At 38.9% G+C, this 26,491-nt stretch overlaps 1 long non-coding RNA gene across 3 annotated transcripts in view; it reads left to right on the top strand.

Moving 5' to 3' along the window:
• The window catches only part of LOC144244897 (uncharacterized), a 52,061-nt gene extending 30,124 nt beyond the window's left edge, over positions 1-21,937 (top strand). For 2 of the 3 annotated variants that reach the window (XR_013339106.1, XR_013339104.1), the window contains 4 exons: positions 16,467-16,514; positions 16,632-16,849; positions 21,522-21,606; positions 21,681-21,937. This is a non-coding gene — a long non-coding RNA (uncharacterized LOC144244897). The remainder of the gene's footprint in view (positions 1-16,466; positions 16,515-16,631; positions 16,850-21,521; positions 21,607-21,680) is intronic. The other variant, XR_013339105.1, reaches the window with a different exon arrangement.
• The last annotated feature ends 4,554 nt before the right edge of the window (positions 21,938-26,491 follow it).

Genomic DNA, 26,491 nt, shown 5'->3' with positions numbered 1-26,491 from the left:
AGAGGGTATTATGCAGACATATCCCACAGAGGAACGGCTGGACAGATTGGTGTCCATATGAATTCCTTTGGCAAGAGATACTGAAAGTTCTGGACTTGTGAAGTTAAAATCTGGTAACAAATGAGCCTAATGAATCAGAGGAAGGCAAAGGTCAGCTGCCTGTGTGTGGGACGTGTCCTATTAACATTGAGTTGTACCATTGACTTATGATGCAGCAAAAGTGCAGCTAAGTCAGACTCCAGTGCTTCTGATCTGGGCAAAATCAGGGTTAACCAGATCAAAATTCTCTGGTGGGTAAGAGAAACCAAAAGATTCATGGTACCCTTTTTAAAATTTTTATTCTTTCTCTCTCTCTCTTGGGTTTATTTGCATTTCCGTAATTTCTTAATGCCAGAATGAACTGATAATATTTTTAATATGCAACATTAATTTTTAGAATTTGTACCTTATTAACAGCTTTTAATTTAATTTAACTTAATTTGGTTTATTATTTTTTTTACACCAAACAGATGATACACAGTGGTATAATAGACTTGGCTGTGTAGGCGTTTACTTAGGACAAAATGAGTCATTCACATCAGTGAAACAGTTCCTGCTGCCCCTTTAGTACCTAACTCTAGTGAAATTAAAAAAATAGAATCTGTGCTAATATTTGTTCAGTCATTTAATATTTCATAATGAACATTGACAGCTTTTAAAGAACCTAGATACGGCAGCACACTCATTTCTGTTTGTTTCATCATGGGTTTGGGATGTTTTGTGCAGAGTTTTCACGGTTCTCTGCTTCTCTGGTGTTTAAGTAGATTAGCATGACACTGTAAAACATTTCTTGTTAGTGGGGAAAAATTGGCAGCAATAAGTGTCTCGCAAAAATGGGGTAAAATCGCTCCCAAATGGAGTTCTTCTTAAAGCTGTGGAGACTAAAAGACTATATTCTGTGTGGCCTTACTGACAGCAGGAGCTTACTGTGTATCTTTCTTACACCCCTCACTGTCCTTGACATCACACATGTGCCGAACTTTCTGGTTCCGTCAGATTTAAAAGAAACCCATATAATGTATCAGATGTCTTCAAAATTCCTGTGTGCTTTTGCTGAGTGTTTGGAACAAATGGCAACCTGGAATTATGTCACACGGCAAACATTTCCATTACCCACATGGCTTCAGTACTGCCCCATCCCCAATCCCAACTCTCTTTTCTCTCTCTTAGACAGTCAGTCAGAACCCCACCTCCTCCTGGGTTTGCCAGCTCCTCTGTGCTCCCTCAGTCTTCCAGATCTGTTCTATTCCTTGGTCTGCAGCTCTTGCCTTCTTGACTCTTTTCCTTCATCGAGTACCCCATGTCAGGGTAAGGAAAGTCTTGGAAGTGAGCAGCAAGCAAGCCATCTCCTGAAACTGGCAGAAGAAGAAAGGTGGTGAATATATCAATATTTTTAGTTCTGTCAAATAGACTCAGACACATTCAAATATAGATTTAGAACTCAGACTCTGCATAAAAAATATTGGTTGCTACCAACCTTTCCTAACACTGTTTCCTCAACATTGCCTGTTTCACATGTTTTGCTATATGCAATTCCTTGGCGAAAGTCATGAGAAGTGCTGGAAGCTATTTGGAAGGTAGGGTTCTGACTGACTCTTTGGAGGGAGAAGTCTTAGCCCGACTCTGGGTTGGGGCTTTAGCACAGAGGGAATCTATTGAATGCAACTCTGTGTAGATGCCTACATCTGGGAGGGCAGTTCCAGCCATGTTGGAAAGGAATAAGGCAACAAGACAGGGAATATGCATGTTTATTTTGAGAACGGGACGACAGGAATTTGTTGATATGAAAGGGAGAGAGCAGACCAAAACTAGAAAGGCTAGAACAATTTAGGCGAGGAGCCAGCAGAGATCAAAGGTGCAAGGGTACAATGAAGATACCCAAGGGGGAAAGGGTGGGCAATAGAAGGTGTTAAAATTTCATAACGCCATGGTTTCATTCCCTTTAAGGAACTTACCCTATGTTATTTTAATGGTTGCTATTTGTGAACATGGCTTCTCTTTTCTCCTAAACTCCTTGAGGGTGGGATCCAGGTTTGGTTTGCCCATGTTGTGGGAAATCTTGGGTGCTCCCAGATATCCAGTGCACATCTAGAAGGGTATTGGGCAGTCTTGAATGTCTGTAAGGGGATGAGGGAGCCCAGGCGTTGAGGGAGCCCCGGCGTTGAGGGAACAGAGGATACAAGACTTAATTAGCAGTCTGGAAATCATAATGATAAGTCTAACTCTCGTTTTATGGCCTTGATACTTTCTGTTTATTTCAGAATGTATTTAAATATTAAGTGTTATAATCTTGACAATTACTTTATCTTTTATCACACTGACTAAGGCTATTCCTAGCCATATCAGATAAGTTAAATAAAATAAAATAAAATAAAATAAATCATTTAAATTACGATAGGAAGCCATGTTCATTGTGGAAAAATGTAAATAAACCATAATTCCTTTTGGACATATTGACAGCTATAGCTATAGGTATATATACATTTTGGTACCATGTAGTTACTTGATAAATTATTTTATTTAACAACATAACATGAATATCTTTTCACATCATTAGATTTCAGTGAGATGTCAGAAAATGTGGTTTGAGAGCAAGTTATGTTGGAATAAATCCATACTGTGAATCATTTATTCTGTAACTTGGAAATCAGATGTTTGGAACAAATGGTATCATTAGTCAGAAAAAGGCCAAATTCTTTGTAGGAACTTGAATAATCATGAAATATACAGCTCTTCAAAATAGAGCTCAGTACAGGAAAAGCCATTTGGATAGCAGGACAAGGATATGACTTCTTTTAATAGCATTTTTGCTATATTCTACAAAGGAACTTAGTCTTGATTAATGAATTAATATTTGTAAGGCATTTCTCAATAAATTTAATTTTAAAACTATACACTACATCATCCACAAAGATCAATTTAAGGCATGGACTTGCCTTTTTTTTCCTACAAAGAAGAAAAAAATGTCCTTCGGGATAAGAAATGTCTAATGTACTTTCTACTTCTTAGTTGTGAACTCATATGCTACCAAAAAACGGAGATATTCTAGAAAATGATTTAATGTCAGAATTACAATACCGGATTTATTATTCACAGCATAATTTTTTATTAAGTACATTTCAATCCTATTATCATTTTTTTAAACTACTTAGCTCCAATCAAAATGAAAATGCTCATTTCTTCATCTTTATTCATGCCTTTCACATTCCAGTGCCCTAGAAAGAGGTTTTCTTCATTCGTAAATGAAAAAATATGGGTTGCTCATTATATCCAAAAAAGATAGAAAGACGTAGTGGAAATGCCTGATGAAAAAGCTCTACAACAGCAACCATTTGCTTCATTGTGTTCGCTGCCCGAGAATAGGATCTGTTATTTTTGTCTTCACCAAAACCCATTTGGTTCCCTTGCCAGTGTCATTTATTCTCCCTTCCTTTCTCGGAGGGTCTAGAGGGGTTAGTCACCTGAGACTTGAGAACATGCTTTCCACCCCCCCCCACCCCCACCCAACATCATCAGGAAAAGTGCCTCCAAAAGTAGCACTGAGCTGAAAATAAAGTTCTTTAAAAGGGCGCAGTAAGAAAGCAAAAAGATGTTTTCTTTCTAATGGATGTAAATGGAATACAGTCTATGTAATGGGCCCTGAGAAGACCTCACCGGTTTGTGACAGAAAAATGTATTTCCTCCAAAAACCATGCTTCCTGGAACTTTATTTTCAAATAACAGAAGTCTTGGAAAGAAACATTAAAGGTCTGCTACTATTTAAAAAGTTGTGGGTTATTACAAAATATATATGCATCCTGAGATAAGACACAGAGATTTCACAAGGACTATCTTTTGACACAGATTTTGTTTTATTTTTTTACTTGGCATCACAGAGGATTCAACACCCTATTTCATAGATGCCATCTGTTTTTGGTTGACCTTAATTTTCTGGATGACTGCTTTTCTTCAAATATTTTAAGTCATGACTAAATCTCATTTAACAAGAAATGTTTAGGTTAGTTTGTGAACAAGAAATCAGATGTTCCTAATCCAAACATATTTTAACCAGCTGATTTGTAACTGTTAATGCCAAGACAAAGTCCATTTTTTCATTTGGCCTTTTCAAGGCCAACAAGATATTAGGCTGTATTTATTTTAATTCTACTTCATTCTGACATTTCATAAAATGGTGGCATGATGTTTATAAGAAAAGCAAACTCTGGTGCACTAATAATGAAAACCCAATCACAAATTTTTCAAATTTAACTTAAAAATTAGAATTTATGATAGATTAATTCACATTCTATTTAATAAATTTTATTTGTGACAACCATCATACTTCCCAAATTGGTCTGATTATAAACATTAATGGAATGCTTATTAAAAATACAACCTCCCAGCCCTCTTATTCTAATATAGTGATTCTGGGGCCCACTTTTAATCATATCTCCATGTGATTCTTAGGATCCAGCAGGGTAGGAAACACTGGAACAGAGCTGGTTCTCAATCCCGGTGACATATGCAGTTATCTAGGGGAGTCTTTAAATACATCAGTGCTTCCCCCCAAGACCAGTGAATGCAGATTCTCTGGGGCCTGAGCTTTGGAATATTAAAGTCAAAATTCCACTTCTCCAGACATATGATTCCACACTATACATTGATGGGAAATGGATCACACAATTGCGTGAAAGCTTCTCTGCAAACAATAGCTAGAATTCCAAGATAGCTAGAATGTCAGCTCCATGAGGGCAGGAAGCATGTATGTCTTGTCATCTCTGTTCCTTTAGCCCCAATCATGGTGACTTCCACATATATTATGGATGCACAATAACTATGGAGTAAATCACTTCTGTTGGTTAAAATTGTAATTGTCTTCACATGGTTGGGTCGCGCTAGAAATGAACTTCAACAACTGGACATAAAATACAGTCTGGCAATGGCTAAAATTAATACATGTGGTTGTGTAGGTGGTGGGAGGGTAGTTGGTGAAGCCAGGGGAAGACTGATTCCAAGGTATCCGAGGTGAGCCAGAAAGGCCTTTCCCCAAGAAGCTTAGAGTGGGTGCCCATCTCAGCAGCCACTCCTGCCTGTTGATCCATAGCACAGGTAGTAATCACATTTAAGAGTCTCCATCTCCCCTTCTAGGGATGGTGCAGGGTAGCAGGCAGGCTTTGGGGACTAGGAAAGCAGAGTCCCCTGTCTCCTCTTTTCCCCCATCCATCCTGCACCTGGCCCTTGTCAAAGCACACGCTTACTTGAGTTAATTTTGGCCCAGCTCTTCCTGCCCACATCTACTTCCCCTCCTGTTTATCAGCTGCTGCCAGTGTGAGTTTGGCACTCTGAGACTGTCATTTTGTTGTGTGACCACGGTGGCACCTAGTATGGTGCCAACCACACAGTTGTGGCCAATTCTAATACTTAAAGATGATGAAAATAATAGGCCAAAGAAGATGACCAGGAAAATACCACCCCTTGATAGATGGGAAAAGAAAAGGTTATAATGGAAGGCAGTGAAACGGTAGAAGCTTTTAATGTAGTTTTCATTTCTGCCTTTAATATAAACGGTCAGATGTGAACACTTGGCTAAAATGAGTCTCAGCTGTGAGAGGAGATTGGCAGACCAACTAGGACTGGGAGAGAAGTAATTAAAGAGTACCTGGAATGTCTGGGTACAGTTGAACTGGCAGGACCGGATGATTGGCAGTGTAATGCAGTGGAAAGAGAATTGGACGAATATTCAGAACACCTGGGTTCTAGTCGCAACTTACTAATTAAGTGACCTTGGGGAAACAAGGCCTCTGAACCTTGCTCTCCAGACCTGTAAAATGGAGATAATATTACTACCTCATAGGATTGTTCAGAGTAAATGAAAAAAATAATGAAGCACTATTTGGACCTACGGCGTATTTAGCAATTGTAGATGTCATTGCACAGCTGCTACACTTGGCTTTTGAGAGATCTTAAAGGACAATTCTCTGCAAGATAGCAAGCAGTGTATCCATTTCCACTGACACCTGGGAAGCAAGTGGGGAAAAAAAATAATCAATTAAGTAGCAACAATTTAAAAGAACCAACAAGTTGGGAAATAACCCATATACTTTAAGATCAAATGGTTCCTTAGCAATTTTATTAGCCTCTATAATTGAGGAACAGCCCCAGATGATAAAGAAATGACAGTGGAATCCTGCATGGTTGTCAAGATATCAATGTAAGCTGAGTTGCTCCCAGCTCCCAGTATCATGTTTATTTTTGGTATATGTGTGATTATCCTTAGTTATTTGGTAATATGCTGTATTGTGTGCCCTGAATTAAAGAACGATAATAGTTTGCATATAAGGTTGAGTCAAGTCAGCAAGATTTCTTAAGAGTTGATCTGAGTATACCAAGGAATCTGAAACAGGTGGTATTCTCTACCGTTATCAAGAGCAAAGGAAAGCAAGCCATTTGAAATGCATTTCCTATAACTGATGAAACTGGAATACTTGTGTTCTTGTTTTACAAAATGCAAGGTATGGCAGAAATCTTCCATGTCTAGTGATGATGTGTAGAGCCGGGTGCCCCACAAGCACTATTTCTCCAAAAGGTTGCCTGCTAATGACCAATAGAATTACCGGGAGAACCTGTTAAGAATGAAAACTCCAAGTCACCTTGCAGACTTACTGAATGGGAACTCTGGGTGGAGCTTAGAATGTGGTTTTACCTTAGAGAATCCTAAGCTTATTGAAGTTTGAGATCCGCAGAGAAGAGTGATATCATTCAATATCTAATCAACACTCTTACTGTGAATATGGCTCAGAGAACTGAAAATATCATTAAATACTCAGGTGAGTCTAAGTATGAAGGGTTAGTTATTATTCTGGAAAATTAAAATATGAATTAATGACTTTGAGAAATTTGGAAGTGAGTCATTCAAACACGGAATAAATTTTAATGATGTAAGTAAGGAGATGTACTTGGAAACCAAACAATGGTGTAATATTAGCCATCTCCTTAGACTGGGACTTTCCACATCACTTCCTCAGAGGCTCTTCGTTCCTTCCTAGATTTTCCTTTTCCTCTAGGTAGAAAAGTACTAGTACTGTTATCAGGTTAGTGAACGAAGTAGCTATGTTCCCTAGGGCTCAGTCATTCCCATCCTACGTGACACATTAGATAATTGTGGATGAATTCTCAAAAAATACCAATGCCCATACCCTATTCCCAGTTAAATAAGAATTTTTACATGTGGGGCCCAGGCACTAATATTTTTAAAATAGGTCCAAGTCATTCTAGGTTTGCGAACAAGGAAAATGGAGGTGGGTACAGAAGATGAGAGGAGAGAAACATTAACACATTAACATTTTCTTACTCAGTTACACTTGTGTGCCAAAATAGGATTTTTAAGTGTCTAAGCAAGCAAGTCTGAATGAATAATGTTACTAATCACGGTGTCCAAACTGATTTTCCTTTGAAATATTCTTACATCCGAACCCTTCTTCAGCTTCATTGTCCTTGCCGCATTTCAGGTTTTCATCTTGCATGGGTTCAATTTCAGAAGTCCTGAAACTGGCTTTTCTGCTTGCTTTGATTATTTGGTTTGCCTGAGGCGTAACCTGGGGGTCAGTTCATCCTCTGGCGAGAGGTGTTGTACATCCATCAGGAGAGTTCCATAGGCACAACAGATTAGTTACTAATTTTGTCTTCTATATGTTTGAGGGTGGAATCAGGTGCATAAATAAGGAGTTAGCAGGTCATATTGGAAAGGTTTGTGAAGCCTAGTTTACTGCTAACTATGTCTGCAGCCAAGTTAGCCTCGTTTCTTCATTATCGAATGGTTGATGGATCGATTATTTGTTCACTCAACAAATTTATATGAAACCCCTGAGAGGTTTCTGGCATTTTACTGGGCACTGAGTAAAATATATCCTGACAGAATGCCTAATCCTTGTTTTGTAAGCAGTTCATTGTTACTTCTTTCTCTTCTTTTGTTGCTTCCTTGTTCTTCCTGCCTTTCTTTCCATCTCCCACGTATACCTGCCTCCAGCATTTATTGAGCCTTTGGTAAGAGTGCAAATGGAGGTCCAACTATGTGTCTGTAAGTATTGAAAAACCATAAAACAAAGCCTACACACTGTTCAAGCAGTTTTTGTCCTCTGACAAGTATACTCTTGTATTGGTAAAGAAGTACTCCACTTTAGAATTCCCGGGAGTTTTTCGGAGAGTTTTGAGCTAGATAGAATATGGTGGTTCCGGGAGGGTCTACTCTTGGGCCCCTGTCCCTGGTTCCCTCCTTTCCCTTCCCCACCTCTGGCTCCTCCAGCTCTTGGAGAGGCCTCGCGGACATGCACGTCGTGGAACTTGCAGGTCTGAACTCTGCCCAAGGCCATCCCCTCACCCCTGCCAGTCAGCTGCTTCTTGGCCACCCCAGAAGTGTGTGGAGCATTTTGGTCAGCCCTGGGGCTGGGGGGCCCTGGGAGGGGGCATAGGCAGGCACAGGAAGTGGCGTAGGCTGATTTAGGCAGGGGATTTTAAGGTTATCCGCTCCCGAAGCATGGCCCGTGTAGAGGATGGGTACAAGTTTTTGTGGGGCATATCCCCCGTGGCCCCAAGAGAAGGGGTGCAGCTAGAGGAATGCCGGAGTGTGACCCCTCTTAAATGTGTATCTTCTAAAGTTTGGGGCCCTTTTACCTGAGTCTGAGGGTCATTCTGCTTTTATTTTGCTGCTTATTTTGCTAATTTGACATTTACCGTCCACCCCCATTAAGTAAAGGCGTACTGTATAGACTTGTGTGGTATATAGGAAAGGAGAAACGGGGAAAGATGAAGAAAGCTTGTGTTTTTTTCTCTTCTGTGCTACTTAGTTTCTCTCTTAGACACTGCCACAGCTCTTGGAACCCCTTGAAGGTGTCCATATCCAGTCTTTGCCGAGCAGAGGAAAGGAGGGACAGCTGCATTTCCTGTCTGTCCTGGTGCTTTAGGACCGCTACCGACCAGGGCCTGCTACTGTAGGGTGGGACAGAACAGGCCGAGTGGATTTGAATTATAGCACCTTGCACATATTACACGTAAATAGGCTTTATGTTGGAAATCTAACTCCTAATTTGGGGAATCTTTTGCATCCATTTCAGGTTATGCCTTAATAAACGCAAATAAATTCATCTGTGTCAAAATCTAATTTTATTTTACTCTTTCCTTTATGATGAGTAAAAGGAGATCAGAGGCAGCTTCAATACTTGACTTCTGGGCCCAATAATAAATATGCAAATGCATGCTAAAATAGAAATCTAGTTTGAAATAATTCAAGTGAAATTACATAGAAGAGGTTAGCTTAAATGGATCCTTTTCTACCTGTCTCTTTTTATTTGGTGCTGTGTAGAGAGTAGAGAATCAAAGCCAAAGACTGTAAATCAAAATACTCTGAACACACACAAGCACTTCCAGGACACCTTGGGCTTTCACTGGACTCTGGGGACAGACATTAGGGTTATGTTGTGTTTGTCAGGGAAGAAGGACACCTGGTAGTAACCCCCTCTCGGTACACTTGACCTAGGGAAAGATAATGAGGAAAAATACTAGTAAGTACTCTATTAAAGTAGAGTACCCGTACTTTACGGAAAGGCAGCTGGCAGTGAAAATCCTTGAAAAATATGCTGTGGACTTTTGAGGGAGAAAAAGCATGAAAGGGAGTGGCCTTTCAGAAACCAAATCTTAGGGTAAATTGGATAGGCGATTCCTCTCTGGGGCTGTGTGCCTTGATTGTTTAATGTGTGTAATTATATAGAGAAAAAACTTTCTGGGTATTTGTTGTTGAATAATTTAGCTTAATCCTGCTGATTGAAAAATATCCAAACCAACACCAAATTGGTTTTCAATTTTTTCCATATTAAGACCAATGAGAATGATTTTTAAGTGTATTGTGGTTTCCTTTAAATACATTTCAGCTCTTTCCATAAAAATGGCTCATTTGGCAATTGAATAAGGTAATTTGACTAAAATGACTAACATTCAAATAATCAAAATGGTAAGAAAAAAATTATGAGATTTATAAAAAGCCTACTTGTACAGTCGAATTTTTAGAAATCATTAGCTAAATGTTCCGACAATCAAACAATAAATACATAAGTGGATTAATGAAACATAAATGCAAGCTCATCTAAATTTAACTTACTTTAAATAAAATCCACATATATGTTTGAACATTGAATTTTAATTATGTATGTTTTAGGGAGAAGGCAGGGGTTTGAGAGTAAATACAGTAAATTAATTATAAGTTTCTTTTTTTTAAAATATTTTTATTTATTTCTAGGAGAGAGAGAGAGAGACAGTGTGAGCAGGGGAGGGTCAGAGAGAGAGGGAGTCACAGACTGAAACAGGCTCCAGGCTCCGAGCTGGCAGTCAGCACAGAGCCCGACGCGGGGCTCGAACCCACGAACCACGAGATCATGACCTGAGCGAAAGTCGGACGTTTAACCGACTAAGCCACCCAGGCGCCCCAATAAGTATCTTTTTTTAAAAAAATTTTAATGTGTTATTTATTTCTGAGAGGAGGCAGCATGAGCAGCAGAGGGTCAGAGAGAGAGGGCGGCACAGAATCTGAAACAGGCTCCAGCTCTGAGCCAGCTGTCAGCACAGAGCTCAACACGGGGCTCAAACCCACGAACCGTGAGATCATGACCTGAGCCAAAGTCGGACGCTTCACCGACTGAGCCAACCCAGCGGCGTGGTTAATTATATGTTTCTAAGAAGTTATCCCCAGGTATGTTTTATTCTTTACTCCTGGCTTTTGAGCATTGCATAAAAATCATACTATAAAGCTCTCTCATTCTTTTTTGTTTTCTTTATATGTTCTCTTACTCTAAGTGGGTAAAACCACTGTAAAATGTGTGCTTCTCCTGGGGATTGTGGATGGGAGAGTCGTGAAGGTAGCCATGGATGATTTGGGTAGCACACATTTGTGAAGAAGGCACCTGAGTGGCTCACTGGGTTGAGTGTCTGACTTCAGCTCAAGTCATGAGCTCATGGTTTTTGGGTTCAAGCCCTGCATCTGGCTATCTGTGCTGACAGCTCAGAGCCTGGAGCCTGCTTCGGGATTCTGTGCCTCCCTCTCTCTGCTTCTTCCCCACTCATGCTTTGTCTCTCTCTGTCTCTCAAAAATGAATAAACCTTTAAAAAAAAAAAAAAGGAAGAGAACTGTCTATGTCCCCTTTTAATCAGCACCTCAAAGATCCAACTTTTCGATTTCTATTTTAATTCATAATTTATAAACACCTGCTGCTAAGTACAATTTAAGATTACAGCAGAGGGCACATTTACCCTAAGACCATAAACACAAAAGTAGAAAATCAATGAGTGAAGGAGAGAACAAGCCTACTGAGCAGTTGTGTTAATACCTTTGCAGTATTCATGCTAAAATATGAAATCTAGCCATTCTTTCTCACTTGGGTGAATTTGTGTTTGTAGGGCTAGATCTACACTATGTCAAAAAAAAAAAATGAACATTTTACTTAAAGCTCTTTGGGGGAATCCAAGTAAATGGAAATAACTTTTTTTAAAAAGGCAAATGAATGTTTTTGTGTGTTTATTTGATTGGTGCTGCCTGTACTCGCCCAAGATTGTATTGTACCTGGGGGGCATTTCATGAATTTATCAAAAGGGATGCTGCTTGGCCTGGGAATGAGAAAGTTATCTTCACAGGCACTTTCTCTCTGGTGATAAGACCCACTAAAAATTCAAGTGATTTAAGAAGTCTTGGGGCGCCTGGGTGGCTCAGTCAGTTGAGCGACTGACTTTGGCTCAGGTCATGATTTCGCGGTTGGCGGGTTGGGGCCCTGCATGGGGCTCTGTGCTGACAGCTAGCTCAGAGCCTGGAGCCTGCTTCAGATTCTGTGTCTCCTCCTCTCTCTTTCCCTACCTTGTTCGTGTTCTGTCTCTCAATAATAAATAAATGTAAAAAAAGAAAAAAGAAAAAAGAAAAGAAGTTCCTTGATGTTTAATGAAATCAGCAAGAAGCTGGTAACAGTACGCAGTACTTCCTAAATTCACCTGGTTGAATGCTAGAATAGCTAAGGAATGTGAATATCACCTCCTACCACTCCAATTCTGATCCTACTATCACATACTGGGTCTAGGAGAAGAACCCAAATTAGGTTCATATTTGTCTTTAAAATTCACTCAAAATTTACATTTTATCTCATAGCAGACTTGGAATTCTTTCAATTTTAAAAATATGTTCTAATTTGACAGTTAGTCCTATTTAGAAGCACCATGCTTACCCGGGGCTCCTTATATCTACAGAATCACCTTCAGTTCTCCTGAGGGTCCTGATACCGTGACTGGAGAATCAGTGTTCTGAAGAGTAGCTCCATCCAGCTGTGATAATTTTGTAAAATACTCTTCTTAACCCTGGGGATGGTTTTATCCTGGAAAATAATTTCCTAAAAGAACTTGGTGATGTTGGAGACACAAGGAGCCATCTTTTTCAACACTTGTCACTACAGTTCTTCTGATCACATCAGTTTTTCTGCTCTAGTCTCAAAATTTTACAATTACTCAACTACAACTTTATGATTGCTTCAGGGAGAGAGAAATCTAGAAATTGACCTTGCTTTATCATCTTAATCATTTTTTTCCCCTTCAACAGCAATAACAAAAAATTATTGACTTACTTCTATTTCTAGGGCACACTCCTAGGTAAACAAAAAAGTACAGGCATGATTCCTGCTTTTAACCTACGTGATAAACTAAAGAAAACAGATCCTATCCGTGAGAAGATAATTAATTATAAAAGGTAGCGAAACATGGATATATATTATGTAATTAGTCATTTAAATCAATGAATGCACCCTAGGTGCCTTCTCTTGATCAGGCATCGGGCAAAGCCATGGTGCAGATCCAAAGCAAAGTAAGATGTTCTTACACATTAATATACCCTAGTGCAATGTACTTAACATTGCAATTGAAGGTATGTGGACCTTGCTATGGAGGCACAAGAGGGAGTGACTAGTTCTTAGGGAGATTTTGTGGAAGAAGGTTTTCCCCATTTTACGAAGTTCATCTGTTCCATTTTGGGTATCACTCACAGGGATCATCCCTTCACCAATTTCTTGGGATTTTAATGTCTATTGGGATCACTTTACCTTCTTGCCTTACGACCTCTTAGGATTGGAACATGGGACAGGAATGGGGCCAGGGAAGGTGCATGGACTTCCAACTCTGTTCTCTAATATTCAGTGCTGTGAGATCCCACACAGGCTCCCTCTTCTATTCCCGGTAGCAGCTGATGCCAAATTTTACTATTCTTCTCAACCCAGCCTAAGCTCCTCTGTCAGCAGATAACTTTCTTTGCCTCCCAAAGAAAGTTTAGAAACCATTTATATGCCAGATCATCAGTTTCTGGTCATTTTAATGTCTTTGTTTGTTTGTCCCCTCAATAACGGTTACCCTGTCTAGACTCCCTTTCCACCTCCTCCCCAGACATACTTTGTTCCCCTTACCTGTGCGTGCTCAATAGGTATTTGTGGAACGAATGCTGCATTCTTACACCTTTTAACATCCCTCTCCCCTAATAACAAAGAAGTCCTTGTTCCTACTAAGGATGTTCTTCTTACCTCTATTCCAAATCCTATCCGCTCCACGTCTTTAGGAGCCTAGATTTCCCATTTTCCAATCTTTTCATCTAACTCTTTTTTATCAGCACATACATATTTTTTAATCTCTTATTAAAAATCTATCATCCTCTTCATTCTAGTTCTTTCATCTAGCCAGCCTACAACTAAACTTCTTGAAAAGAGATTCTGCACTTACTGTGTGGACTGCTTCACTTGCCATTCACCCCTTGATTTCACTCTGACTTCACTGTCTGATGGTCAGAAGAAATCGTTTTCAGGGGCGCCTGGGTGACTCAGTCGGTTGGGTGTCTGACTTCGGCTCAGGTCATGATCTCCCACTTCACAAGTTCCAGCTCAGAGTCCGGAGCCAGCTTTGAATTCTGTGTCTCCCTCTCCCTCTGCCCTTCCCCTGCTCATGCTCTGTCTCGCTCTCTCAGAAATAAACATTAAAATTTTTTTAAAAAAAGAAGAAGAAATTATTTTCATGAAAATGGTCAATGGCCTGCTCCTCTTTCCGACCCTTTTCAAGGGGACCCGTATCATGAGCACTCCCTCCATCATGCATTCTACTGCATGATTAAGGGCTTCCTTTGATTACTTACCAACTGGATTTTGTTATTTCACACTTCCATTGTTTTGTCATTTATTCCAGAAACACCTATTGAATATTAACATGTACAGACACTGTTATAATTCCTGAGAATTTACTGGTAAAATGACACAATATTTGTACTAAATACAACTTATAGCCTTATGGAAGAAGCAAGCATTAAACAAAGAAACAAAACAATGGTAAAACTCGGACTGCTATCATGGTTTTGCAGAAGACATATAGTGCTCTAAGAGCATTTAATAGGAGCATCAGGCCTTTCAACAAACTTGAAGAAGATGTCCCTGAGAAAGGGACATGAGGGCTGAGTCATAAAACAGGACAGGGGTTAGCTGGTCAGAGATGAGTGCATGACAGGTGGAAATGGGATGTGTAAAGTCCTGAGTTTGGAAAGAGCATGGGAAGTTTGAGAAACTGAGAGAATGCTGATGTGGCTGGAGACCAAGGACATAAGGGATGAGTGACATCAGGGGTCACAGAACACAGTAACTTTTAGAAGAGGTTAGGGATTTGGGTTTTTAATACCAAGATTTTGTCTTTAGGATGGAGGTTATTATTTTTTTTCATGTCTTTACCCTTAGCTACTTATTAGTTTAGAGCAAGAATCATCATAGGCTCTCATTCAATGTTTATTTAAAAAAATTTTTTTAATGTTTTATTTATTTTTGAGAGAGAGAGAGACAGAATGCGAACAGGGGAGAGGCAGAGAAAGAAGGAGACACAGAATCTGAAGCAGGCTCTAGGCTCTGAGCCGTCAGCGCAGAACCCGATTTGGGAGCCCACGAACAGTGAGATTATGATCTGAGCTGAAGTCGGATGCTTAACTGTGAGCCACCCAGGAGCCCCTCATTCAATGTTTATTAAAGAGGAGGAAATGGACATTTGAGTAGATCTCAAAGACTGAATATGATTGGCCAGCATGAAGGGGGCAAAGACATTTAATTGCCAGGAATTTGTGTTTAGAAAGACACGGATATATAAAATGAACAGTTTGCTTTAGATAGGGCAAGGGCTTCAATGCAGTTGAATGGGGGGTGGAGCTAGGAAAGAAAAAAACTAGAGGGGATGAGGGGACATGACACAGGAAGGAGAGAAGAGAGGGGGGCAGCTGAAAGAAATGTTACAAGAGTTCAAGGGCAGGTGAGACCACCAAGGGTCCGAACAGTCAGGAAAAATCATATAAGAATTATAGCATCTTGGAGGTTTGATGAGAATTTTGTTTGAAAGGACAGTTAGATCTTCGACAAGCAGAGAGGTATGGGAAAGCATTCTCGACATGGGAAATAAAATGAATTATGGCCTAGAGGCCAGAGTATACTGGAATTCTTCCTTTTCTAGTAAAAGCGGCATCCCTCTTTAACCTCTGTACATGTTTCAGCATTTTTTTCTGGTTCATTTCCCATAATGAATTGTGTGAAAAAAAATAGTCTTTACCAAAAATGTGTCTACATCCTAAAAAAAAAATCCTAAAAAGAATATTTTATTTTTATTAGGTGTTTTGTGTGATTGAAAGTAACTTGGAAAAATTGGGAAAATGGCCTTTTTTTGTCCATAAATGTAGACTAGCTAATACATTTTGGGCTGCATGGTATTTTGTTTATTAAGCTCACTATCAGCCTCTTTTGTTGCCAGCTGAAGTACAGTAATATGGTTTCATTCCAAATTTTACACTTTGCCAAAGGTCTGTTTCTCAGCTGCATTTTGGGAACAGCTGTCAGCCCCAAGCAATCTGATTGCTTTTCATGAATGATAAATCACTTCCCTGTACACTGATTTGTTTAGGTACAATAGGAAGAGACAGCTTTCCACCTAGTATGTTAGCAGAAGAATTGGTAGGGTGAGGATGGTGGGGGAGAAGCCTGAAAGTTCTAGTGGGCGTTTCCTTAGTACTCAATGTTCAATTAATGTTAATTTCACTTGGGACGAATACTGGAAAGAAATTCTCTTCATTAGCGGTTCTGAAGGCAGCAGGAAAAAACAGTGGTCCTTCCTCAATTAGGAGCCATTATCAATTACCACTGGGTCATTCACTTGAAAATAAAAAGAAAGGATTCTCCAGGATCACAAATTCTTTTGTTTAAAAAGTTGCCCATACCAGTTGTTAAGGGTTGAAGGGGTGTTAGAAGTTAGAAAGAGAAAGCTCAAGTTTCATTAAAGTATCCAATTAGTGAGCCTCAGCCGTCCTTGAAAATATTTATCATGTTCCCAGCTCAGCTAAGACCTTATCTGCTCCAATTTTATTTGCACAGAATCACAGAAATCTACATTTGCTGCTGCTTCACTTTCCAGGGCAACAGGTAAAAGTCTGAAGGGAGGCTAACTGGGCAGTAGGGCAGGGGTGTCACATCTTTCACGTATTGTTTACTGCTTCAATTATTTAAAAAATTTTTTAATGTTTTATTTATTTCTGAGAGAGAGAGAGACAGAGTGAGCAGGGGAGGATCGAAGAGAGAGGGAGACACAGAATCTGAAGCAGGCTCCAGGCTCTGAGCTGTCAGCACAGAGCCCGATGTGGGGCTCAAACCCACAAACCGTGAGACCATGACCTGAGCCGAAGTCGGACGCTTAACTGACCGAGCCACCCAGGCACCCTGTACTGTTTCAATTTTAGTTCTGGAAAACAAGTTTTGAGGTAAGAGAATTCAAGTCTCTCTTTTGCCTTGAGGTTTATTCATGGTGGTGCTGTCCCTGTGTCTGTCTCTGGTGGGCTACTGTCAACATTCTTCTGTGAGCAACCTGAGCAATGTACATGCCTCACTCTTCCTATTGAATATAAAAAGTAATCCGTAAATCACAGATTTTTACTGAGAAGAGTAAGTGGCCTGCAATGGCATCATAATATGATTTTGGCCCCCAGTTTGTAAAAGTATCTCCCTTTGCTAAACACAGATGGCCTGGCCATGCACTCTGTGCTTTGGTTCTGTGTGTCCCCCTTCTCTTTGCTCCCAGACTCTTTGCTCAGGGGATGGCAGCTTCAACCAAGCTGACTTGCTACAATCAGACAAAGCTGAAAACTTATGGGCATCATTCTTCAGCTGGATGTCAGTAGGCCAGGCACTTACTGAAGGGATACTCTTTTATTTTAATAAGTAATTTATTTAATGAGCTGACAATGGCAAATTGTCAAATATGGAAACTACAAGGATGAACAACACAATTACAAGGAGTGGGAAGTCTATTGGGCTTGCAGTAGTCGGTATCCTCAGATGTGACGTTCCTTGAGCCGATTTCAAAATCACTTGGCAACTGATTCGAAAAGGACGTCTACCATTCATTGGAGAGACGTCACCCCACAGTGAGTTTTAGAGTTAGTAATATAAAAATGGCAAGTACAGGGTGTAGACGGTGTGGGGAAATATGGTGGGTGGTCATATTTTGTGAGAATAGAGGTTGGAGCCATGGAACACGTGCCCCCTGGCCAAATCACTCAGGTGGCAGCATCTGATGTTTGCTTCCAGTGTGGAAAGACCCCTCCACTTGGGCTCTGCTGTCAGAGGTATGTCCTTCAACTAGAGAGCTATTTGTTCTCTCCTGGTGAGTGGAAGGGCCTGGATTTGAAGAGGTTTAAGTTCCTTTCCAGATTCTGAGATAGGAGTTACCTGAAAATAATAAACATCCTTGTATAAGATATGTATAGGATGTGTTTATTAATTCCCCAATACTGGCTCTGGTTAGTGACTTCTAATTCTGTAAAAGTGATAAGCCATTTAACCTAAAGGTAGAATATAAAAGTTTATAGTAATTCTACTGCTCCAAATGTAATTTAACAATGACCTATTGAGTACCTACTGGATGCCAGGTACTGTTTTAGGCACCAGACACATAGCAATGAACAAAACATCTTTGCTGTCATAAAGCTATCTTTCCATGAGCTTCTTGACAAGTTAGCATCAGGTAGCCACAACTCACACTTTGAAATGAGCATTCCTTCTAGGGGCCTATGGCAAAAGTTTATATTTTTTTTGCCAAGTGAAAAAAAGGGACATTGTGAACTGTGCTATGTCTAATGTGTCTATCTGATGCAATGTTCAGCAATTCCGATTAGTTTCTTCTAACTATGTTAGAGTCTAATTAAAACTCATATTGCTTAATTCTTCCCTCTGACTCTGGGGGACTCTGCAATATGCCCGTAATCCTTTATAGGCCCAGATGCAGGGGCGAAACCCCGTTTCTACACAGAGTCTGGGTTTCTGTGCTTGAACTTGTTCTGTATCGCTCCTCTACTGGCAACAGTGCCTAACTGTGAGGTTCTGATTTGCACATGCTGCTGGCTGGCTTTGTTTCTGAAAGGAATAATGTGCATGGCTGGTCTCCAGCGATGTGTGGGGGCTGCCTTTTGGGGGCGTGTAACACTCTATTTTCCATCCTGCTTAGAATTCTGAGGCTCAATGTCCAACATCTGTCATCGTTCACTTTGGAATTTTAAATTATCTTTTTTTATGATTAGAACAGTAATAATATTTATTATTAAAATAAAGTATAATAAAGAAAATAAAAATAACCTAGAATCTATGACTCTGAGTTAACCATTATCAGCCTCCTCTTTTGCATGTATTTTGTAATATATGCAGTCTTGTATTCTGTTTTTGTTCTCAGGAGTATATTGTGGGAATATCCAGGATATTATTGAAAATCTTTTAAGATTTAATTTAATGGCTGTATAGTCTTCACTCATATAGTTTAGCATAATTTATTTAACCATGCCTTATTGTTGGACACAGTTTCTAATTTATTACTCTTTTACAATACTGTAACAGCCTCATTGTACATTTCAAATACCTACCCTAAGTAAATCCTTAAAAATAATTTCGATAAATGAAGTTCTTGGATTAAATGACATGAACACTTTAAGGCTCCTCCTATATACCACTTGATTATTGTCTAGAATGGTTCAGAAACTGTACTTGTACTAGAATCATGTACAAGAAAAATCTGTCAGTATGTTAGGCAAAAGAAGCATCTCCTTGTTGTTTTATTTTCCACTTGTTAGAATTCTAGTGAGATTGCATATGTGTTTCACAAGCTTAGTGGCCATTTATTTGTTCCTTTAGTCTGTATATTGCCTCTGCTTCTTTATCTATTTTTCTATTGTTGTGTAGTACACTGATTGATAATGGCCTTCCAAGGATGCCCATAACCTAATTTCTAAAAACAGATGAATATGTTATCTTACATGGCAAAAAGGGGTTTTTAATGATATGATTAAATTAATAGCCTTGAGATGGGCAGATTATTTTGGATTATCCAGGTAGGAGGCAAAGGATCAGAGTCAAAGCAGGTGTGATAATGGAAGAAAAGGTCAGCAGAAAGGAGAACCTTGAAGATGCTAAGCTGTAGGCTTTGAAGTGGGGGCAGGGGCCATGAGACAAAGAATGCAGGTGGCCTCTAGAAGCTAGAAAAGGCGGAGAAGGGGTTCTCTTCTAAGGCATCTAGAAAGAATGAGCTCTTAAGATATCTTGGCTTCAGCCCAGTGAAACTGACTGTGGACTTCTGACCTCCAGAAATGTAAGAAAATAAATTTGGGTTATTTTAAGCCACTAAGTTTGCAGAAGTCTGTTGCCGCAGCAGGAAATGAATACATAGTGTGATCTTATTTTTCTTATTGATATGTAAATTCCCTTTTATACGATAAAGTTCTTAACTTGTCATATATGTTACACATATTTTTCCCAGGGTGCAGTTTGCTTGTAAACATTGTTATAGTATTTTCTGATACAGTTTTGTTCCTAACTTTTAAAATATTATTGATGTTACATGGGATAAGCTTTATTTCAGTGGTATACAAATTTTAAAAAGTATGCAGTCAAATCTATGCATCTTTTCCTAGGTGATATATTCTATTGCTTTTAAATCAGTTTTATATTCACCAATGTTACTTCCAGCATTTTTATGGTATGTGATTTTTCATTTATCATTCTTCATTAAGGTTTTATATATTTTTAGTCCTATTTCAGGGCTATCTTGACTGTTTCATTAATCTGTCAAGTCCTGTGCTACTAACACACCATCTAAATTATTGTAGTTTCATAAAAGTTTTTATACCTAGTAAGCCAAGTACTCATTCATTACTCTTTTTCTTAACATTTTTTTAAAGCTGGTTTCAACATGTCACTTTTCAAGATGAATCTTGGAATCATTTAGACAAGTTAAAAAATTTCATGGGTATTTGAATTTGAAGTTTGCAATAAATCTGTAAATTAATTTAGAAAGAATGGCATGCTGTTAACGACATCTTCCTTACCAGGGAAGAACATGCTATTTTTTATCTATAAAAATTAAAAATATATATTGATATAAAGTATTATAGATTTATTGATATAATCTTAGATGTTATTCAATAAGATTAGTTTTAGGCATTTTGTATGTTTTGTTACAATGGGAATTGGAATGTTTTCCCACAGTATTTTTTAAAAAATTTTTTATAGTTTATTTATTTTTGAGACAGAGAGAGACAGCACATGCATGGGGCAGAAAGAGAAGGAGACACAGAATCTGAAACAGGCTCCAAGCTCTGAGCTGTCAACACAGAGCCCGACGTGGGGCTCAAACCCACAAACCGTGAGATCAGGACCTGAACAGAAGTCAGAAGCTTAACCGACTGAGCCCCCCAGGCGCCCCCCAACAGTATTGACTAATTTTAGCTGATGTCTTGGAAAGCTCTCTACTTTTGTATACATATCGTCAGCTTTACTGAACTTTACTAATTATGACTTTTTCAGTTGATTCTGTTTGGGTTTTTATGTATATAATTGTATCACATGCAAATACTGCTGATTTTACCTCCTATATCCTAACAGTTTACCTTTTTTGATTTCAAATTTTTAAAGTATTAACTAAAACTTCCAGATCTATGTTAAATGTTCACAGTAACGTGATGTGTCTTCATTTTATTCATACATTAAACCTGAATGACTCAAATAGTTCGCATTTAGTGTGGCTCTGGCTATTAGCTTAAGAATGGCCTTCTTTTTCATGTTAAGGAAATACTCTCTTCTTAGGTTAAAACACGGACTTAAATTTCTGATTGTTCATTTTCTAACTGGATCTATTGAACTAATATATTAGATGAGTTGTTTTCTGAATAATAAACTCAATTTGTGTTTCTAGGATACACTCTATTTTGCTTACTGGATGTTCTTTGCAATATGCTATAGACTTTGGTCGACTAGATGGTTTGTTTGTTAGGATTATTGGAACTTAAAGTTACAAATGAGACAAGGCTGCGGTTTTAATATTTTCCTTGATCAGATTTTGGCACTGGGGCAGCATATATCTTTCTAAAAAATATTTTTGGTGTTTTACAGTTTTTCCCTATTTCCTGAAGCATATATTGCATAAGGATTTGAAAGAAGTCACCCATAAAACTAGCTGCTCTGGATCACTTTGGAGGTAAATTTTTAAAGTTGCCCCATATCTTTTATGATTTCTTCTAATTAAGTTTCTTCTACATTAGTCATTTTCAGTAACTTATATTGCTTTTCACAGAATTGTCCCTTCAAGGAGATCTCAGTGAATGGGGCTTCCAAAGAATGGTTTGGATGACCGTGTTCAGTTCTCCTAAGGTGGCACATAATGTCTACTATTCCAGATGCCAAGAAGAGAAGTGAATTTATTATCAGCATTGGATGCCTTACAGCTTAATTCTTTCCTGGAAACTGGTTGAAAAGGGCTGGAATAGAGTTAAACATGACACATTAAAATAACTGTAAAAGCCTCCTCATCTGTTTTTATAGTCTATCTCTCCTTCTTATATTTACTTACATGTGGATTAAAGCTTTTTAGATTTGCTTTAAAATTTTTTCCCTCAAAGAACCAGCCCTTGGATTTTATTTACGATTTTAATATGATTCTCTTTACTAATTTGGTCATATATGCTTTCAGCTTTACTATTTCCTTGAATCAGATTTTATTAGGTTTCTTTTGTTGGACTCTTCCTAATGATTTGATTTGAGTAGCTGACTCACTTCAAAGGGGATAGATACTAGGAATACTGGAGCTGAATGGCTAAGGTGAAGGATGGGGCAGGGGTAGGTGGAGATCTCAGCTCTGAAGACTGGTATAGTTAGGATCAGGGTGGGCCATGGACACAAAAACAGAGACTTTATTTTGAATGGCCATCATTGGGTGTTAGTGGTTTGTAGAGCTAGGAAACATTATTTACTCTGTGGACAGTTTAACTCTACAGTCTGCCCAGAATGCACTGTCTCGTGAAGACAATCTATGCTGATTAATCCAGTCCTTGGTTATACGCTCTTTGTGGAGGATCTGTCATGAATGCCACATGTCTTCTTTCTTCAGAAGACTTTCTGAAAAGATTTTCTGAAAGGCAGAAGTTAAGCTGGCTCTGAAAGGAGGAAAGCGTGAATGGGTCAGCAATAAACTTCACTAATTTGCAGTGTGGAGGGAGGTGAATGGAGGTGAGAGTGTAGATCGTGGATGAGTAGAGAATGGGTTGATCATCTCCCCAGCATGTCAGGCTTATGGAGAATCTTCACAAGGCAGCAGATTTGACTCCTTAGTGCAGTAAATGATGGGGAGCCATTGAAGGTTCTTGAATAGGGAATGCCCAGTAAAAGCATCCTTTTCACACGGTTAGGTTGGCAGTAGTATTCAGACTGGATTGAAAGGGAGAGACCTGGCTCCAAAAATCAGGGAAGAAGCCATAGGTGTTTAAGTGTGTGAATTTAGTGACTAATGGAATACAAAATGAAAGGGTGGTCCCAAGAGGTGACAGACGGAAAGTCAGAGAAAGACAGGGAAAAATTAAAGACATCTCTCAGTATTGGTTCTTCAATATTTGACACAGGATGGCCACAAAGAGGCCCTATTTGAGAAGAAATATAATGTATAATTATATTATACATTANATCTCAGAGAGTGGCTGTGGTTGGCTGGAGTGCAGAACTGTAGGGGATATAGAAGTTTTGGACTCGAATGATGGGCTTGGATGAATCTATCAGGAACTTAAGTGCAGATAGAGAAGAGCAGAGGACAGAGGCCTGCGGAGCTCCAGCACAGTTTTGGAGATTATCAGAGAATAAATTCAAAATGTGTAAGTGACAATGGAGATAGGAAGTGGTATATGGGAATCAAAGCCAGTAGGTAAAATAGCAGGTTGGATTATTAGTTGGGCAGCAAAAAGAGAAACGTGCTGCTTCAAAGAAGGAAAACAGGGTTAATGAACAATAACATTAATGTTAGTAAAATTTATAATGGCAACACTNTTCAAAATGTGTAAGTGACAATGGAGATAGGAAGTGGTATATGGGAATCAAAGCCAGTAGGTAAAATAGCAGGTTGGATTATTAGTTGGGCAGCAAAAAGAGAAACGTGCTGCTTCAAAGAAGGAAAACAGGGAAAATGGACAATAACATTAATGTTAGTAAAATTTATAATGGCAACACCATGAACGTTTTTATTTAGTATAAACATTGGATTATGCTTGAAGGTGTGCAGGATAAGGCAAAAAGAAGTTATACAGGGAAAGTGGTTTAAATCCATGAGCAAATTTTAGACTTCTTCTGAAAAATATTAGCTATACGGACCTAGATATGTTCACCAAATTGAACAGAATATGGTTATGTTAGGAAAAGTTCAGACAAATTAAATTAGATGTAGTCTACTATCATAATGCTTTGTTCAAGTCAGAAGAAAGCACTATTCATATTAGTTAGCATATAATATCCGAGAGCAGAGGAATTGCCAATTGATGACAAATATGAGCAAACTTCATGCTAAGAAGTTGTAGGGTAGTTAAAATCCAGGGTTAATCTGTTCTCAAGAATAGCTGGATGGTTTTATCAATATTGCTGTTTGGCCCTTCAATAAGTGGAATCTACGTGTCTTTGAAGTTTATAAATCAAAGTGACTTTGATATGAGCTTCTTTGGAATCATTGAAAAAATACTGGCTTTTTTCATTTTTCTTTTCTCGAGTCGTTACTGGAATTTGCATACTTCTTTCAGAGTAATAAAATTTCATCTAAAGTTTAAAGCAGCCACTTACATTTTGTTAAACTCTTAAGTTTAAGAAAGTTTTTCTTAGAGTGGTGATTTACATGTGGCTGAAAATTACAAGAAAATAATTGGTTATACAGTGTTTTCTTTCCTTTCCTTTCCTTCTTCCTTTTTTCTCTTTCTTTCTTTCTTTCTTTCTTTCTTTCTTTCTTTCTTTCTTTCTTTCTTTCTTTCTTTCTTTCTTTCTTTCAGAGAGAAGGAGTAGAAAACCCTGGATAAACAAAGTAGAAGACCATTTTTATTTCTGATCAAAGAGAAGATAAAGATGTACATGTCAAGTGTGATTTAAAAGACCTTGCCCTTGCTTATGCTGAAGAGGAGGGAAGCAAGCTAGGAGCTGGGGGATTGAAGTTAGAAGCAAGGCCAGGGTGCTTGGAAATGGGGTCACCCCGCGGGAGGCCAGCGCAAAGATCAGAGTGTGTGGGGGTGTCTAGATGAAAATGGAGAAGGGCTGGTGAGGAAGAAAGAGATGGGACCTAGAAAAAGTCCGCAGGAGCCTCCTAAACTGGTCCAATTGTGTTCTTTTGTACGAATCCGCCTCTGAAGCCCAAGGCCTCATCTTTAGGGCTGCCACTCTGTTAAAGGACTAAAGACCCACCATGCCGAAGCCAGCAGCTCTCTGTAGTTGCCAAAGAAACGTTCTTTCTTCAGGTAGAAATGTAGTTTCTCTAAGACACAGTATTATATTTTTTCTCCAAAAATCTTTCTTATTAGGCTTCAGTTTGCTCTCCCTTCTGGAAAAAGGCCCTACAGAAGAGAATGATATCACTGGGCTCTGTGCATATTCACAGACTCTTCCTGAGCTTCTGGAAAGTTGGTCAGAGTAAAACTGGGGGCGGTGGTGGTGGGGGAGACCTGAGATCTATGTGCTGCTCCCCTGCTTCTGGGATGTTCTCAGTGAATCACGGTGCTGAGATTTGCTGCCCAGGGTGTTCTGATGGAATCTAAGGGAAAGACATTTTCTATAGAGAACTTTCTTCCATGGATTTAGCAAATCCATTATCCTGTCAAAAGAGTTTGGCTTTCTTTACATGAATAGGATATCCTGGGGAAAAAGAACAACCTGGAGGGGAAGGACAGTGAAATTATTAGGGGAATGGACTCTGGAGCCAGGTTGGCTAGATTCACATCCCAGAGCCAGTGCTGGCCAGCTAGGTGATCTTGGGCAAGGGCTGAATCTTTCTGTGCCTCATTTCTTCATCCACTAAATGGAGATGATGGTAATGTGACAATATTTATCTCACGATGTAGCATATGATGATAATACTAAAATAGTAATGACAGTGATAATACTTACAAGGTTGTACCGATTAAATGAGTTGGCACATGTAAAGGGCTTAGAACGGCCCTTGACATATATGAAGTACTTTATAATTTATTTTTAAACATTTTTACACTTTCAAAGATTTTATTTTTCAGTAAACTATATGCCAACATGGGGCTCGAACTCACAACCCAAGATCAAGAGTCACAGAATCTACCCACTGAGCCAACCAGGTGTCACATTTTGTAATCTAGTTGTTATTAGTAAATGATGGATTCAGTGTTAGAGACTGGTCCAATATTTTATGTTTTCTGTAACATGTGGGTTATGGTTTGAGGTCAAAGTTGTCTATCAAGTTTCCTTCCTCCCCAATATTTCCCTTGTTTTATAGAAAGCAAATCATACTTTTCCTGCTTGAAAATGGCAATAATGTTGTTTACTTACCATCTGGATACTGTGTTCCATATTTTTGTTCTGGTGCCAAGATAAAAATGAAGATCTTTGAGTAACTACTTCAATATAGCTCAGTTGATTTAGTTCAGTGAGTTGCTATTGGCTGCCTCCACTGAGACAGCTCTGTGAGTTTTTTAATTTTTTAATTTTTTTAAATGACATTTCAATGAGTCATTTGCTAATGTTTTTAAAAAAAGGAATTTCTTTTTTTGGAACTAGAACACAAAAGCTTCCTGGCTTCTAAGCACTCAAAATTATAAATAAGGTGACTAAAGTCAGTGATAGAAAAATCTGAAGGGAATTATTTATACTCTCAATCTTCCAAGAAAATGCCGAGGAGTGCCCATTTGTTTGAAAAGGAACTTGGCACTTGGGTTTCTTTTCCATTTCTCATAGTATGTTTCTAGTGGTTGGAATTCATAGATACGTTATTAATTCATTCAATTTGTTTTTTTCTAAAACTTGAATTGGGTACTGACCTCATGTAAGGCAAAACACTGCCCTAGGTGCTAGAGGGGCAAAAATAGATGAAACAGGAGTCT

The sequence above is a fragment of the Crocuta crocuta genome, unplaced genomic scaffold, assembly GCF_008692635.1.
Source record: "Crocuta crocuta isolate KB4526 unplaced genomic scaffold, BGI_CrCroc_1.0 scaffold38, whole genome shotgun sequence".
NCBI lineage: Eukaryota > Metazoa > Chordata > Mammalia > Carnivora > Hyaenidae > Crocuta > Crocuta crocuta.
The sequence above is the reverse complement of the archived record's forward strand: the minus strand, read 5'-3'. Positions and strand labels throughout refer to the sequence as shown.